We start from the raw sequence: 17,183 nt of genomic DNA on the forward strand, positions 1-17,183 counted from the left end.
GAAAACATCATTGGCTTTGAAGAGTTTTTAGCGAAATCCATTTGTAGAATAGTATGACGTGCCCTAAAGAACCATTATTATGGTATAACGTCACAATCATACTTCTTGTAGTAATAACTACAGGAAATGTGATTGCAATGTATATTGTAATGAACTATGATTGCAATGTATATTGTTGTGGTCAAATATTTGACCGCAATATTTGAACGTTAGCATATATATGCATAATGCACCTATTGCTTTCACCACGCCTGCTACCCGCTAGCATGTAACAACCCAACTCTGAGGACGGATTTTCATGAAATTTATATTTGGATCTTTTTAGAAAGACGTTGAGCATTCCAAATATCATTATAATCGGACTAATAGAAATGCTATAATTATTTTTTGTCCGTCCGTCTGCATGTAATAACTCTTTCCAGTGGATGGATTTTAAGGAAATTTTATATTTCGCTCTGTAAGAAAGATTTGTTGATCCTCCGCGTGTTTCATCAAAATCACAGCAATAGAATTCGAGCAATTATTATTTTCTTTTTTTGGAATATATATCACATGGGCTATCCAAATACTGTAGCTGAAGCACTGAATATTATGCTTGCTGACATGCGCAGAAACGAAATTATCTCTGTTCGCACATAAATAGTGCTTTTTGCTGTAATTCATGAACTATTAGCGTTTGCTAAAGCGCCTGAAATGAATTTTTTTTTTTTTTTTTTTTTTTTTTTTTTTTTGTAGTGAACTTACACTGTATTTTGAAGCAAGTGCAAATTCCAGCAATTGTTTTTTGCTGAACAGCATAATTATTCGCATTTTAATCGATGGATTTTAGCTGCAGCTGAAATATATTGCCTTAATGTATGCAATGCATTCTTTTAAGGGGCAGAACATGTCTGTTAAATAGACTGCCACAACCCACCTTATGATGATTGCGCGGCTTCCCCACTAACCCCCTTCCCTCAAGAGTCAAGTCCGCAGCGTTTTCGCTGCGGACTTGAAGTTTAGTCTACACTCGTCCCTAGCCCTACCAAATTTTTATGTACCCCTCGCCGCGAAGGACGGTTCGGGACCGGTTACTCGTGGCTGCCCTCAAGGATCCGTACTTAGTACAATATGTTGGAACGTGGTCCTTGGTGGGTGGCTAGCTTCTGATCATGGCAATGTCCGTAAGGTTGCCTACGCAGATGACCTGGCCCTTTTGATTATGGGAAACTCAAGATTAGAACTAGAGCAAAAATCAACATCTTGGATGACCTTAGCTCATGGTGCAATGTGCACAAACTAGTTATTTCCTTTCCCAAAATGAAAAAGCTTCTTCTTAAGGGCAACTTAAATCTAAACAAACCACCTGTTGTTAAACTTAATAATCAAAGCATCAAACTAGAAAGAACATACAAATATCTTGGAGTAATGTTCGATCATAAACTCTCTTTCATTCAATATGTAAAGTATATTTTGAAGAAGATTAAGGCTTTAACAGGGAAAATACTTAAAATTAGTAAAAATGTTTGGCGGGTATAAAATCAAGTACATTAAAGCTATACTATAAAAGTTTTTATTTTTGCCTATCATATGCTATGGGGCTTTAGGGTGGTTAATAGCATGGTGAAAAAGAATATCTTATTCGATCTCAGCGTTTTTTTTCTTCTTGCCACCTCCAGAGTGTGTAGAACTGTTTCTGAATGGTTGAATACCAATTTACTATGAAATAATACTGCAGTATCTATTATATCACCGAAGAAGGGGTCTCCCAGCTAATATCAAACTCAATGCTGAATGGAAAACCCCTGGGAAAATTTCCATAAGGGCAGAACCTGGAATCGAACCTCGATCAGCTATTCAACAAGCCGGCAACGTTGCCACAAGCGTACCGTGACCCCGTATGCTATCGCTTTAATTTCCGTATTTCACATCTCACCAGTCCCATGGGTAGTGTGACGTGATTGCTAAACTTCCGTTACATTCCATTGTTAGATGCCGCTATAGATGTTTTCACATCAAAAGCTTTCCTGAAATTAAAGTATGTATATGATATCAAAATTACTTTTTGGATATTATTGTGCAGTTCCGTAGTCACTGCATCATAGTATCCATTCAGATTAATCAGACAAGAACTCCCCTTAAGAAACTGTTGCTGTGACTGTAGTGTTACTGCACTCCTGTCTGGATGATCCTGCATTGCTTCTTTAACTAGTGATTCCATTATTTTCCATGGAACAAAAGTTAAGCTAACAGGTATGTAATTACTCATGTCACTTTTTGATCTCCCTTTGTGAATTGGGGATACATTCGCACATCTCTAGTCCAATCCATGGGGACTTCTCCTGAATCCAGTGATGCTCTCATAATGATGGCTAAGGGTTTGCTTACTTCCTTTGCTGCCTCCCTTAATAAAATTGGATAGATCCTATCCATCCCAAGTTCCTTTCTTATATTTAACTCACAGCAATATCTCTTCCACTTTCCTCTCAGTTATTAATGATGATATGTTTACAATCGATGATGATATCTTTATTGCAATCGGTGACTTGGATGCCTGATGCAATGCCCATAACATCGACAATGCTAGTGGTTTAACATAATTCATAAAAATTAACCATTGTAGGAAAAATTACATAAAACAAATTAATTATTAACACAGGAAATGAAAACTTTTTTTTTTTTTTTTTTTCATACTACACATACCGCGATGAAAAACGATGGTGGTCACTCAGCTGAAGACGAAAGCTGTTCCTTCATGAAGCGTCTTCTGTAGGATTTGTCCTCTATGAACTTTTTGTGGTCTATTTCCATCTCTTGGACGTTGTAGAGCATCTCCATGGGAAAGAATCTGTTGCCTATCCTGAGCCTCCACACCACAGAATGCAGAGAGGGGAGGGTTTTGGGGGATCCTGCAGTTACACATCTGCCAAAAACTTTGCGTATTGATTTCACCCGCTGTCATTTTAATTGAGACGAGTAAGTGGAGGGTGAAGATCCATTCAGAGACATTTCTGTAATTAAGTAATATCTGAAGTGTGTGTGAGGGGTGGAAGTTTGTTTTAAGAGGACCCACCGAAGAAGTCAGTGCTCATCATATGCAATGGTTTTTAGCGTGGTTTTAGTTGTCGACGCCCAGATTTCAGACCCGTAGGTGGTGACTAGCTGCAGAAACCGGTATATATATATTGGAGCGTGTACTCGGGCTCTGTGACTTGGAGGCTTTGTTTGGCAAGCCATCTGGATCTGCAGACCTTGTTGTGAATAGCTGCAACATGGTGTTTGAAGCTGAGTCGAAGATAACATCGAGATGTCTATGCTTGGTTACTGAGGTGATAGGGTTTCCTTGGATTTCCAGGTTTAGTTGCGTTGGGTTTGATTTTATTGAAAACACCATTTGTGCCAATTTATTTGAGATTTATCTTTAGAGAGAACTTAGCTAAGTATATAATAATATTTTTAAGGCTGTTAATGATGGTTTCGGAAGCAGAATCAGGTCGGGCGGTCCCGTGGATCCGTGGATCAAGTCGTCTGCATAACTGATAAATTACATTTGCTGGCACAGGAATGGGTGGATAGCAGCCATAAAGAGGAGTCCAGAAAGAACTCCGCCCTGGAACACCTACCCAAGCTTTCCTTGTGAATGATTTTTTTAATCGCAGTCAGGTGAAGGACTCTGGTTGTAAGTAGCGACTTCAAGAATTCTAGTATATTTCCTTTGACCTGGTATCACTCCTCACAAAATTGCATGAGGGGCTAGACGTCTGTGCTGTCGAATGCAGACTGGATATCCAGATAAACAATTGCCATCTCAGTCCTTTGTTGTAGAGCCCTCAGAATGGTATTGGTAGTTGCTAGCAGGTTGGTAATGGTGGACCTGCGTTTCAAGGCATAGTGAATAAATGGTGACTCACATGGCAGAACCTGGTTGGTTAGGATGGGAAGCAAGCACTTCTCCATGACTTTTAGGAGATGAGGCTTTCATTATTGGCTTGAATTGTGAAACTGAGGTCGCTCCTTGTGTTTTGGGGATTGATCGGACAATATATTGGTTCCAGGCTGTTGGGAAACTTTGCGTTGCGTCGATTCCTAGGAGTGCATCAATGATGAAAACACTAACGCTCTTAAGGATAATTGTGAGACCCTCATCATATCCAGTGCAAGACGTTGGTGGGACATCATTGATGGCCTTGATAAGCTCTCGTTTTGTAATGATGATGGAAGCGAGGGCATCTCGCTGACAACTGTTGTGAATGCTCTTAAGATCTGATGCTGAGTTTGGCTTAAATCTTGTGATGTAGTCGATCTATTCGATCGGATTAAGTTGAGGGAATTCATCACGCCTTGCCTTAAACGATGCCTTCCCAAGCTTGATTATTTTGTCTATGTAGGCTTTCATGGCTTTAGATTTTCTTCTGTTGAACTGGGCACGGGCTCTTAAGTATGCAATCCTGTATAGTGGGTCTGATGTTGCTTTCCATTTTGCATGTAGCCTTTGTTTATTCTGAAATTCAAGTCTGAGCTCTTGATTCCACCATGCTTTGGTTCGACAAGAGATTACAAAATCATTTAGCTCTCTGGTACAGTTTGATAAACTTTTGGCATCCATTCCTCTAAAGAGTTCCTCATGTGTGAATGTAGATGCAAAATACTTATTCAGCTTGTCAGCAACTCGATCAGGCTCATAAACAGTTGTACCATCGATATCAAGTGGGCAAATCTGATTCATTCCCCTTCCTTCTAGTGTTTACATAAGAAAAGAAGTTTTTGTTATTTTTATTTGCACCTTTGCCAAAAATTCCTCATTATTTTTGTGCATCCCATCCATTTTTCTTCTCTGCCACTTGGCTCAGTTGTCATCTGATATACGTTTAGGTCTAAGCCTTGAACTGTATCTCTTGGTTGCTATGAAAAGCCTACTAGCTTCTGTGATTATTTCCCTCACTGCTTCCCATTTAGAATTTGCTGTTGGTCCCACTGTACAGAATTTAAAAACTGTCTGTAACCACTGTATTCACCTTTACGAAAGCAAAAACCTTTCTCCCTACCCTTGATGGTTCTTGCACAAGAGAGACGCCAGTAATTAATACGCAGCAATTGGTTATAATTACCCCTTTCGTTTTTTTTTTTTTTAGTTCGTACAATACAAATGAACCCACTTCAATTTTATAAATTTATGATGTATATAGTTAGACACAGATTTTATATTTTGACAAATCTATGATGAAAAATTATACTCTTAACGTAATTCGTGTGTATTTACAGACAGACAGTTGTGTGGAGAATAATGCGGGTTTTCCGTGACAGTTTAATGGTTTTGCCATATCACTTTTTTGGAGAGCCTTGGTTTTTTTAATCGCAGTCAGGTGAAGGACTCTGGTTGTAAGTATTGTTTTGTCTGCTATAAAAAAAATTGAAAACAGAAAAAATAGTATATAATTATTTTTCCCATAATTTACTATTACATTACTTTGATTCATTTATTATAATTTCAAATAAAATTCTTGGAATTATTTTTTGAGACAGGTTTTGAAGGACCGAATTTTTTTTTTTTTTTTTTTTTTTTTGTTACTCAAAACGGAGAATGGGTTATCAGCCATACTGCAGTGTGTGTGTGTCTGAGCTTAATAAAAATCACTCGCTTAAAAAAGTTTCATTTTTAAGACATTAGATCTGTTTTTTTTTTTGTTTTTTTTTCCTACCTATTTTAGACTGATTCCCTTGAAATTTGGATTTTCGTAGTTTTTAGCTATATTTTTAGACTTCGATTTTTGTTTTAAATTTTATTTTCACATTTATCCCCTTTTCATTGCAAAAGTAAATACAGTATTAATGAAATGTTTGATTACTACAACAATATTTGGAATATCATGGGAGGGTGAAATACCTTATGCCAGGCCAATAAACCACAGGTCCTGTCAAGGATAACGGCATCCCATTTTCTCTTATAACCTATATCACCGAGTTCACTGGGGTCTCTTTATGTGTTTTGTTAAACAGCAAAGCAACTTTGGCTATGAGGCATAAGCATATTGTGTCAGTACTGTATATTGAGTGTATTCTATGGTAGATTTGCCTGTTTGCTGGACGAAAACCCATAAAGAAGCCCATTACAGTTCCTCGCGTCATTCACTAATATCAACAAGTGGACACGATTTACGGATTGTTAAGGCTATTGCATAACTGCATAAAGACGTTTTCTGCATACCTAATCATCAGTGGTCTGCACAAATATGTTGAAGGTAATTTCATTTGGTCAAAGAAACTTAGCAAGCAATCTGTCTACTTTTGTCTTTTTGCATGGTTGACTGGGTACTTGGGAAATTGAAGGGAATTCTCCATTGATGGCGCTCCAGAAATAATTTAATGGCTCGTATAAACTGCTTCACCGCCGCAGTAAGATATCTTGCTAGATAGGATTAAGTTAACAAGTTTAGCAGGCTTACCGTTTAGTGTCTAATCTTCCTGTTAGAAGTTGGGCTAATGTGAAAATGTTTCTTGTGTTAATTGTCTGTTTCCTGGGAGGAATACTGAGATTGGAAAGTAGAATGGCTCTAGAGATAGTAAATGAGTGATTCGAGATCCTGTTCAGCCCTCTCAAGAGCCAGTATTCAATACTGAGGAGAGCTTTCTATTTTCCTTTATTTCTCCTCGCGATATTATACGACGACGTCCTCCCCCCACCCCCCACAAGACAGTTGTAGAATAGATGTGCGGAAGTCTGCCTTTAGCCAGCGGATGGTTCATTGCTGTAACAACTTAATGGTTGTAAAGTATGTTTATAGGCTATTGACCAGCAAAAGCTTTTCAGTTCAGCTGACTCTCAATTTTTGCTCCATAAGTGATAGTTGAATAATTTTGTAGATACAGTTCATAGTAGTATTTGAATGGCCTAGATGCAATAGTGTTGTTTCTCTTATCAGAAGGTAGACGGTACACACCTTGGTATTATGTATATAAAGTGCTTAGCATCATAATACACAGCCATTTCTGAATAAACAGAGAATTTTTAAGGTGGCATCGTTTTAGGTTATATCTCATATTGTGAATGCCTTCACAACGAGTTGCCATGATATTGCACTACTTCGAATAAGTAACGCTTCACCTAAGGAGAAGACTAGTGTTACTTATTCTCAGATAGGTACCACCACCCAGACAGCACTGTTTCAGGGCTATTTGGCCCTTCGTCAGTGAGTGGGTAGGTACCCAAGTGATGCAATGATGGCAAAAACAGTTATGAAGTATAACTCCACAATATGAGAGATGCCTGATGGTGTATGATGTATTTAGACTAAGGCGCATTTAGGGCTAGAGCCTCAAGCTGCGAACGAATTTAGACTATGTATATAAAGTTCTTAGCATCATAATACACAGCCATTTCTGAATAAACAGAGAATTTTTAAGGTGGCATCGTTTTAGGTTATATCTCATATTGTGGTGAAGCGTTACTTATTCGAAGTAGTGCAATATCATGGCAACTCGTTGTGAAGGCATTCACAATATGAGATATAACCTAAAACGATGCCACCTTAAAAATTCTCTGTTTATTCAGAAATGGCTGTGTATTATGATGCTAAGCACTTTATATACATAGTCTAAATTCGTTCGCAGCTTGAGGCTCTAGCCCTAAATGCGCCTTAGTCTAAATACACCTTGGTATATAGAGCCTTGGTACTGCAAGCTATGTTTCTGAACAAAGAACATTCTGAAGCTTTTGCTTTGACATCGGTGAGAGAGAGGTTCCATTAATAGTACACTATAGTTTAGATGGTTCTCTTTTTAGAGAGTGATTGTCTGATTTAACAGGTATGATTGTCACTGAGAAGAAAGTAGATATTCTGCGAGGTCTTGGGTGGGGGCGTTTTACTATTGATCAATGATGAGTGCTGTGCTTGTATTATTCTAGATGAAAGTAAGAACTTTATGGTTATTAAGCCGTTTCTCGCATGCCATTTCTTTCTCAATGTCAAGTTGAAAAAGAAATGTCATGAATACTGCTGTTCACAGTGGACTTGATAACGTATCACCTTAGGTGATAAGGACATTCTAATAATAATAATGTTTCAAAGGCCAAAGATTGATTTCATGCTACCTAACACTGTTTCAATCGTTGGACCGTGAAGGAATTTGAGGCCGGTTTCGAAAAGTTTTTGAATTGGTCCAAAATAATGAATCAATTAAATGTGAATAGCACCAGCAGTTAAACCACGTGATTTGTATAAATGAATTTTATAAAGTTAAACTCACACAACAGGACTACTTAATATTCGCGACATTTCTATAATTCTTATTGAATCTTATCATCAGGTCTGAGAATTGATGTTAATGAAACCAAAATTATACTGTCAGCTTAAAATGCGGAGAAGTGCATAAAGGATGCAGCATTGTGAAAATCGTCCTATGAGTTGATCGGTGCACATTTTTGCGTACAAAAATTAGGGAAAAGAACCCAAATGATGCGTTCCACAAAATTTTACTTGAACTGATGATCATCAACAGGATTATATTGATCCTGTATCGTGGCAAGCTTCGAAGAATTACTGCAAGAATTTTCTGACCTCTTTGGACTGATAGACTCTTATTTCAAAGGTCAACTGGATAGTTACATGTGAGGAGGGAATCAAATAATTTATTTTTTTACTATTATTTTATTTTATATTATTATTTTTTTTCCCGGCAAGTGCAGCAAAATTCTGTGGCTTCCTTGCACTATATGGCTATTACTGTTAATTAATTTTGTACTGACCCAATATGCCTAGTAAAGCGTTTGATGTGAATGTTTGTTATTATGCTGTCTGTACCGGGTTTTCGACTCTCTCAATATTAATCCCCCGGAATTTTGGCCGTGATAGGTATTTATTTCTCCTGAATGCAAATAATATGACAATGGCAGAGGCGTAGCTGCCACGGTGCAAGAATTAGCAATGCGGCGTAAAGGGCCCAATGAACATGGGAGGAAAGGGAGTGCATGGGTCTGTCCGATAATTTTTATAAATACAGTAGGGCCTCCATTTAACGGACTAATTGGGGAAAGGGGTGTTCGCTATTGCTACTGCCGAAAGTCTTAAATCTAATGTATTTTAAAAACATATATTAATAACGAACTTACAATGTACAGGCTGTATTAAAATGTTATTATAAATCTATACGTATGAATAAAATATAATGTACATGAGTAATTTATACTAAAACATTTGTTAAAAATAATAAAAATAAATTTACGACGGGAACCAAACCTTATTTTAATTAAATACGTCAAAAACTATACAACATAACTAATGGAGTGATTCTACCACTTTTATTTCCCCCCCCCCCCCTTAAAGCTTACACAAAGTTGTTTTTAATATGAACATGAGCTTTTTCATTTAAATCCATTTTAGAGGGAAAAAATACTTTAAAATTCTTAAACTCCATTGAATAAAAAACATACAAAAACGTTAAAAAAAAATACATAATATTAATATTAAAGAATCAATTTTTAGAGTCAGAAATAACTGTCATATGGAGGGAGAGGCGTTCATTCCTTGCTGGTAGAGGGTTCTGGTGAAAACAGGTCCAGTCGATGAAGTGGTCTTGAAGAAATCAAGCTTCAGTTGCCTTACACCTTGGTGCTGCTTCCTTATTACTGTAGATCGAAATTCTCTAAATTGTTCATAATAAGGAAGCACATCAGGGTTTGATGATGATTCAATATAATGTCATCCATTTGTTGTCTATAACAGACAATTTAGGATGAGGTGCAACTGATTCTTTGTCATCATCGTCCTCTTGTTCTCCATGAACATTTTCCGCAATCTCTCCCTCAGAAAAACTTTGATAGCCCGGATCACCTTATCATTTTCGACCCACTGTTCCACATCATTCTCAGTTGCATTTTTGTTGCCGGCCCTCAGAAGAGCATCCCGAAAATTAGACGCCTCAACTCCCTCAAAGTCCATTTCAGGTTCTACGTCGTACAACAACTTCTTCCAAGCCAAGGTAGTAATCTTTCTACGCAGCTGCTAAGTTGAAGATAGCAGATCTGACGTTGTATTGCATGTAAATTTTGCAGTGTCCTGGTGCCTCTTGTCTTCTGTTTCTTCCAAAACAACCATCACCTCTTCCAAAAACTTCTTATTCAACCTCCTACAAGCAACGATTACACCCTGATCTATCGGCTGTATCAGTGAAGTAGTGTAAGGAGGCAGAAAAACATTTAATTCTCCCATCCCTGCTAACTGACCTCTCAGCATTAGGGTGAGCAGGTGCATTATCTAACAGTAAAACAGCCTTTATTTCATTAGAAGGAATTTTCAACACATCTCTCTGATAGCATGTGCTGTCTAATGTGTGACGCTATCAGATAAGTTATAAATTTTACTTTTAGGACAGAAATTTTTTGTCCGTTAAATTGAGGGCCTACTGTATTATAGAAAGAAAGTTATATCAAATAATAATAGAGCTGGCTATTTTATTTATTACGTTTCCGATAACGGTGGAAAGTGTTGAAAGGTCTTTCAGTAAATTAAACATAATAAGACTTAAGGATATTTTATGGGACAAACCAGATTAAATGATTTCGCTACACTAGATATTGAACATATAAATGCCGCCAAAATGAACCTTAAAGATTAATCAGCATCAGCAATTTTTCAAGGAAGATAGATTTTTAAATTAACAAACGAATTTATAAAATAACCTAATTATGACTTTATAGTGTATTACGAGTAGATTGTGTATTTAGATGTACCAATTAAAAATTTTTTATTGTTTATTTCTTGAATGCTATTACTTAAAGTACATTATAAAATCTTTGAGTAATGAAAATAGAAGGGGCCCTTCGATGGTCTTTGCATGGGAAAATATATACTGAGACCACCCATAAATACTTTATTTGTACTGTAATTTTTTTTTTTTTTTTGTTTTTTTAAAGGGGAATCTTTGGTCTGTCAACCCCATCTAGCAGTAAAACCCATAACATAATTGGGTGCAAACTTATTTTCGAAGTTTTCATTAGAAACTTTGATATAGTATTTGTACTGACACAGAATATGCTTTATAGAGTTTGATTTGCATGCTTTTTGTGTATACACCCTTCCTCCCCTCTATTGCTCTCTGTTTTTTTTTGTAATAGACCATTAAATAATTGACAATAAACCTTTTATATTGTCAATACTGCTCACAATTTCAGTTGACTTATACTTGTGTTACGCGAAAATTGTTATTTTGGTTCAGTTCATAAAGTTTGTCATCATTGTACGTACTGTATTGCACCTGCACCAAGGCCCTGAGCTCGAAAGAGAAGGGGCAAGATAAGAGAAATGAAAGTTACATAAAAAATAAATTGCATTGCACTGTGGATAAAAATGTAAATTAAACATGGTAATCAACTAAAGATGTAAAATCATACGTGGTATTATAGCGTTTAATTTTATTACATCTTTAGTTAAATCATACTTTAATGTAATTACCTGGTTACCACTACCTTTCTTCAGTCCTGCTGTTTGAAGAGCAAGTAAGAGATAACACTGAAATAAATAGCAGAAAGGCTAGTGTCCTTTTCACCGTGCATTAGGGTATTTTCGAGATAAGAATATTTATTCACAGGACAGTGAACCGACGCATAAATGAAGGCACAACAGCGCAGTACTTTTCACAGAGTCGCATTTAGTCACTGGTACTACCGTGTCACGAGTATATAAATAAATAAATTTTCTGTTTATACTCCGGGACGACCACATGGTCAGAGGAGTTCACAAAGTAGAGAGAATACAAGAAACAGCACCGTATTCAGCAGTCACGGGCTTGACCCTGGGTCACTCAAGGCACGTGTAGTGCCATATGTAGTAATAAAATTTAGAGACATTCTCATTCATTGACAGATTTTCATGGACGCTGTTCTGAATTGGCTTTTGCAATTCTCCTTTTTCTTTAAACTGGCATCAGTCCAAACTGGTTTTCTTTTTCATTTATCCCTTCTATTCCTCTCTGGAATAATCCATTTTTTTTTTTAAATATAATTTCTTAAATTATTGTACGTAAAGACACGATACAATGCACCCAACACTGCATGCTACCAGGGGTACTGATATCAGCAGGCTACTTCTTGCTTAACTTTCCACGCTACTTATTGCAGGTTCTAATAATCTTTCCTGTTTACTAGCAATCTCACAAAGTAGCCTTTTCCATCCGAATTCTCTATTTGCATTCCTACTTTTGTCAAAATGTGGACTCACAATACATATCTCAATTGTAAGATCTACTTAAAGGGTCAAAAACCCGAGCTACTAGTTGAAAAATTCTTGAACCTCTGACTGAGATTCGACTAACTCACTGCCGTTGAAAAGGAATACAAAATATCCTCCCTCACCCTTCAGCGACGGGATTTGAACATCCTCCATTCGGAGGGAGTGGCGCGCGGTAAACCAATGCTCTATGGGAGAAAAATTTCTGTCTGATTTCACAATAATGGAACTGTATATTGAGTGATAAGCTAGAATCGTTACCATGGGAACTGTTAACAACAAATTGAGAAATTTTGATACGCGCTTATAATAACTTGGTGCTACTAATACGCATATTTTCGTAGTTAATCTTGGTTCATCCAGCAGACAGATTTCATATTTGTAGAGCTGGCGACAATACAACTGCCACTTCAAGCCAGATTGAAAAACACATGAATGAATAAAATTTGGATTTTTACCGCTATAAAGGAGTAATCTTTGAGTACCTTACGTCATTAAATATTTCTATGAGAAGTATGCAGCTGACGGCTATAGTGATGTAGGAATAGACGAACAATGAGAGTAAAATATAGTACTGTCAAAAAAGATTAGGTTTCGAAATATCAATGACAGTTCATCATTGATGAAGCAACATTTTATACATCGTTCAGGATAAGTACACACAAATATACATAAGTTTAAATTTTGTACATTCTTTCGAAAATACTGCTATCTGTAAAGAGCTCGAACTAATTAGTATTAATTACCTGAGCAAAACACTTCTCTAATTCCACATTATAATTAACAAAATGTCAATTCAAATATTTAAGCAATTGCACATTACGAACTGTCCTTCGATTATCGGATCTCAAATTGTATTAGTATATTACAAATTAAATCGCACATTTTTAAATTAATTCAGTAAACATACTGAATTATTAATGGATATTAACAGAGAATCTTTCATACTTATTTCATGGATGAAAAGGGGACAATGAAGGAACATGAAATCAATAGTTGCCAATAGACATTCCAAAGAAAATTAGATTGAAAGAATCGATTTCGTGGGAAAAGGATTAAAAAGCGAAAATATCAGAAAACAGAATAAAAACGCAAAATTAACATTTTTCTAATTCTCCCGGAAAATCCATTCAAGTATTGCTATCCTTCACATATAAATTATTATTCGGAACATTATCCAAAACATTTTCGGGTTACGTTCCAGCCCGCTTATTTTTCCGGTAACCTTCGAGAGGTCAGTTATCTCGAAGAATGAGATAACTATGAATAACGGCTATCAGCTGTGGCACGATGTATACCCTCCTGAGACTGCTTTTACACGGCTTTTTTCTCGTCACAAACACTCTGAAAGCGTAATCTTACCTGAAACAGTTCCCCGGTACGAATGCTTTGAATCTATCTCCACCTGGCGTACCTGTGGAACACTTTAATAGATGTTTTGTACTAGCAGAACTTCGAATACACCAAATACGTAACGTTTATTCAAAGAATTTGCAAGCACGAAGCTCCTGTGTACTCAGGTGGGAGATGCAGACCATGTCATGTCTTCGATGTAAGAGTGGTATGTCGCAATTAGCTCGGTATTCGTTCTACGGGGAAAGCACCAGAGGTTTCTGCCAGTTTCACTATATATGCATGCACTTCATACACACACACACATGCACACGCGGACAATGCAGCTGCTGGGTCTTTTCCCGTTTCTATGGTGACATGTAGTAAACAGAAACGGTACCGATCGTTTCAGAATGCCGGTGACACACCAGGACTAGAGGCGGTTGTTCGATAGCCATGCAGCCTTAATGTGGTACTTATCGTACGTCTCATTGCACCAATTCTTTTGGGCGTTTGCTCTCTTCAAGGATATTTCAGTTTGAAGCACTCGGTACGGTTAAATGCACTCAGCTGTTCTTCGAAGTCGCTTTTCACCCAGTCTTTCGCAGAAACTTTAATTTATAATCCTTCTGATAGCATCCCAACAAAATTGAACAACATTTGTGTGTATGCCCGCGCTACGATTTATAAATTTAGAGAGAAATTAAAAAAACCCATCGTTACAATTATAACTTGATAGGGGGAAAAGCTGTTTACAAAGAAACATCCGAAACTATACTGGCATAATTTTGACATCACGTTTGTAAAGGATAAACTTTTATGGACTAAAACGTATGTTGAAGGTTCTTATATATAATGCAAACGACAGGAGTCTGCAGCTGTTTTGACAATATAAATGGAAACGTATTCTTACAACACAACGCACATCGACACGTGTTAAACTAGAGTATAGTCTAGTTACTAGACTAATGGTTTTAAAAATGAACACGAAACTTAAAAAAGAAAAAAAAAAAAAAAAAAAAACACACCGGTTTAAATTTATATATACTGTACCGGTACATCTTTCGCTTCTTTTCCCTTATAAGTGGTGGGAGATACAAAATTTTCAAGCTCAGATTTCAATTTACATTTCCCATTCACTAGACGCTTATTTTGCTATAAACGAAAAAAAATTCGTTTTATAGTTAATTATTAAAGTGATATGACGTGCCATTTGTTTCTCAGCATCCTATTTGCACTGCTCAAAAGCCGAGGAACAAACACGAAAACGTAAGTAAATTCTACCATTTATTAGATTATGACAAGCGAGACATACGTTGCCCAGACACTGGACAAAACTCAGTCTGAAATTAGTTATGAAAATAAGGTCATGGGCGGCCAAAATTTCCGCGTCAGTAACCTACGGAAATACAGCATTACTTAACAAGACTTATTGCTGGACTTCGCATTCCCATTCTTGAGTAAGAGCTGATGTAAGCTCACTGGGGTTTCTGGAAATGTGCCTGTGAAAAGCAACTTTTCTGACTAGAGACCTGAGAATCTAGCTAGTCAATCTCATACAGAGTATATTAGAAGACACGAATTTGCAATATCGTCCATTAAAAAGTTGGGACCAGTTGCATGAACGAAAGGCGAAAAGGATCAAGAAGATTCTTGTTCCTTGATTTTCCTCTTCATTGAAGATGAATTTTTTCCGAGCAGTATAGATAGGGGGCAAGGAGGAAAAATTTTCAAACTTTGACGTTTGGAAAATTTGTCCCAAAAGTTTGGGAAACATTAACAACACGAAGACTGTCCAAAAGTAAACGTCATGAGATCCAGCCTTCTATTACTCACCAAAATTTTGTATATTTGTAAAATATACCTTTCATTTTAGCGATTCCCTTCAGGGCTTTACAAGTTTTCAGCCTCCACCCCACGTTGTCTAGTTGTCAAGGTTTGCAGTCCGCATTTTTAATCCATTATTTTTGCATGGCCATTAATTAGAACCCCTTAGGTCTGTTTGCTCTTCTCTGAACCCTTTCTAGGAATTCTATGATCCCCCCCCCCCGAGTGTGGCCTCCAGACAGAATATTCATTCTTCATCATTGTTTGTTTTTTTTTTTTTTTAATATCTTTTTCAATTTGCTGCATCTTTTTAGTTTAGTAAATCACCCAAGTAGATGAAATGGTACCAACTTGTTCGTCTAGTAAATTTCCCGTAGTTTGAGGCTTTTGCCCTAAACCCTTGTTAGTACTTTCTAATAAGTTAGTTAACGTATCCAGAGCGTTACATTTTCATTTCAAGCTCGTTTGCAAATAGTAATAATTGGTGATTTATAAGAAAATAAGTCAACCCATCGACATGAAAATTTCTTGTAAAGATTCCTAAAATATTCTAATTAAGTATTGAAATTTTGAAATGGATCAGAGCTTCTGTTCGAAATTTATAGTAATGTTTCTGTATGGGAAACTGAGTACGAAATAATTTCAAATAGGAATTGAATTTATCCAGAATATTCTCATTTTTCTCGTCGATTAATGCGAAAACGTATTTTTATTTATACCGATTTTTGTACTAGGAGGAGAAACGAGGGCTGTGAAATCTTAACTGGACCTGAAATTTTCCAAAGGACCATCAGAACATAGGTTGGAAATGTGGTCTCGATTCGACTTCTTGTTCTAGAGTAATAAGCAATATGTACTTTCATTTATATGAATAGATATCCGTGGTCTGGGCGAGGGCGCAAGGGAAAGCTATGACTGATCTTAAAAGCTTTCCAGGGCCAACGAAATATATGCTGAAAATGTGATATCGATTGAGTTTTTTCATAGTTAAGTGATGTCTAAACATCTTTCATTATAAGTTAGGTAATGTACGCAGTGCGTTACATTTCAGGGGGATTCTGTTTTTCTTTCTTTTCTGTTTCTGTGATTAACTGAAGTGAAAAGTAAATATAGACATTTTATCAATGAATTACTAAGATTATAATTTTATAGAACACTAAACTGTATAGTTTTACTTTCTCTGAACTTAACCATTCAGTGTAATTACAACTATGTAATATTTATTACTCTTCTCCCTTATATTTTATTAGGTTTCTTTCCTCTCTACATATATGTATCTCTTCATAAGCGGCAACACATGCACGATTGTCTAAAGCTAGCAATACTCTTAAAATTAATGTATGAAATTTTATTTTCTTACAGTTTATACGAAAAAAATAAATAAAAGAAATAATCGCGGGATAACCAAATATGAAATCTGTCGACTGATGCAGATGGACATTGTGAAGACAATAGGTGCTTTTTGTTTCAAATAAAATGGCTTACTTTGTTTCTAAAGTACAGACATAACGTTTTTAGATCAAACTGAAGATGATGAACAGTTTTTCCATTGAGAAAATAAGCAGTTGATCAGAAAAATTTAAAACTAGAAATCGCAAAATCTAAACGGCAGTACTTATTCCAATTTTAATCAAATTCAAAAATTTTAGTCCAAACTTCAGCTGCCAATTTTCAGAGTATTTGTGCAAAACCGATCTAAGTCATTTTGAAACAAAATGGTCTGGTTCTTTTTTTTTTTTTTTTTTTTACACCTTTCCTACCTTTAAATCATCAGTTAACTGACGACTTCCCCTACTCTTCCTCATAGGAAAATGAGAAACAGAA

General features: G+C 36.4%; 1 protein-coding gene across 1 annotated transcript in view; it reads right to left on the minus strand.

Annotated features, from left to right (window-relative positions):
- The window catches only part of LOC150078965 (calcyphosin-like protein), a 54,893-nt gene extending 41,075 nt beyond the window's left edge, over positions 1-13,818 (minus strand). Inside the window, exon 1 of the mRNA XM_090382604.1 lies at positions 13,563-13,818. The gene's annotated coding sequence lies outside the window, so the exon portion shown is untranslated. The remainder of the gene's footprint in view (positions 1-13,562) is intronic.
- Between the last annotated feature and the right edge of the window lie 3,365 nt (positions 13,819-17,183).

This window comes from Mastigoproctus giganteus, chromosome 10 (assembly GCF_048544385.1).
Source record: "Mastigoproctus giganteus isolate SK-2022 chromosome 10, ASM4854438v1, whole genome shotgun sequence".
Lineage (NCBI taxonomy): Eukaryota > Metazoa > Arthropoda > Arachnida > Uropygi > Thelyphonidae > Mastigoproctus > Mastigoproctus giganteus.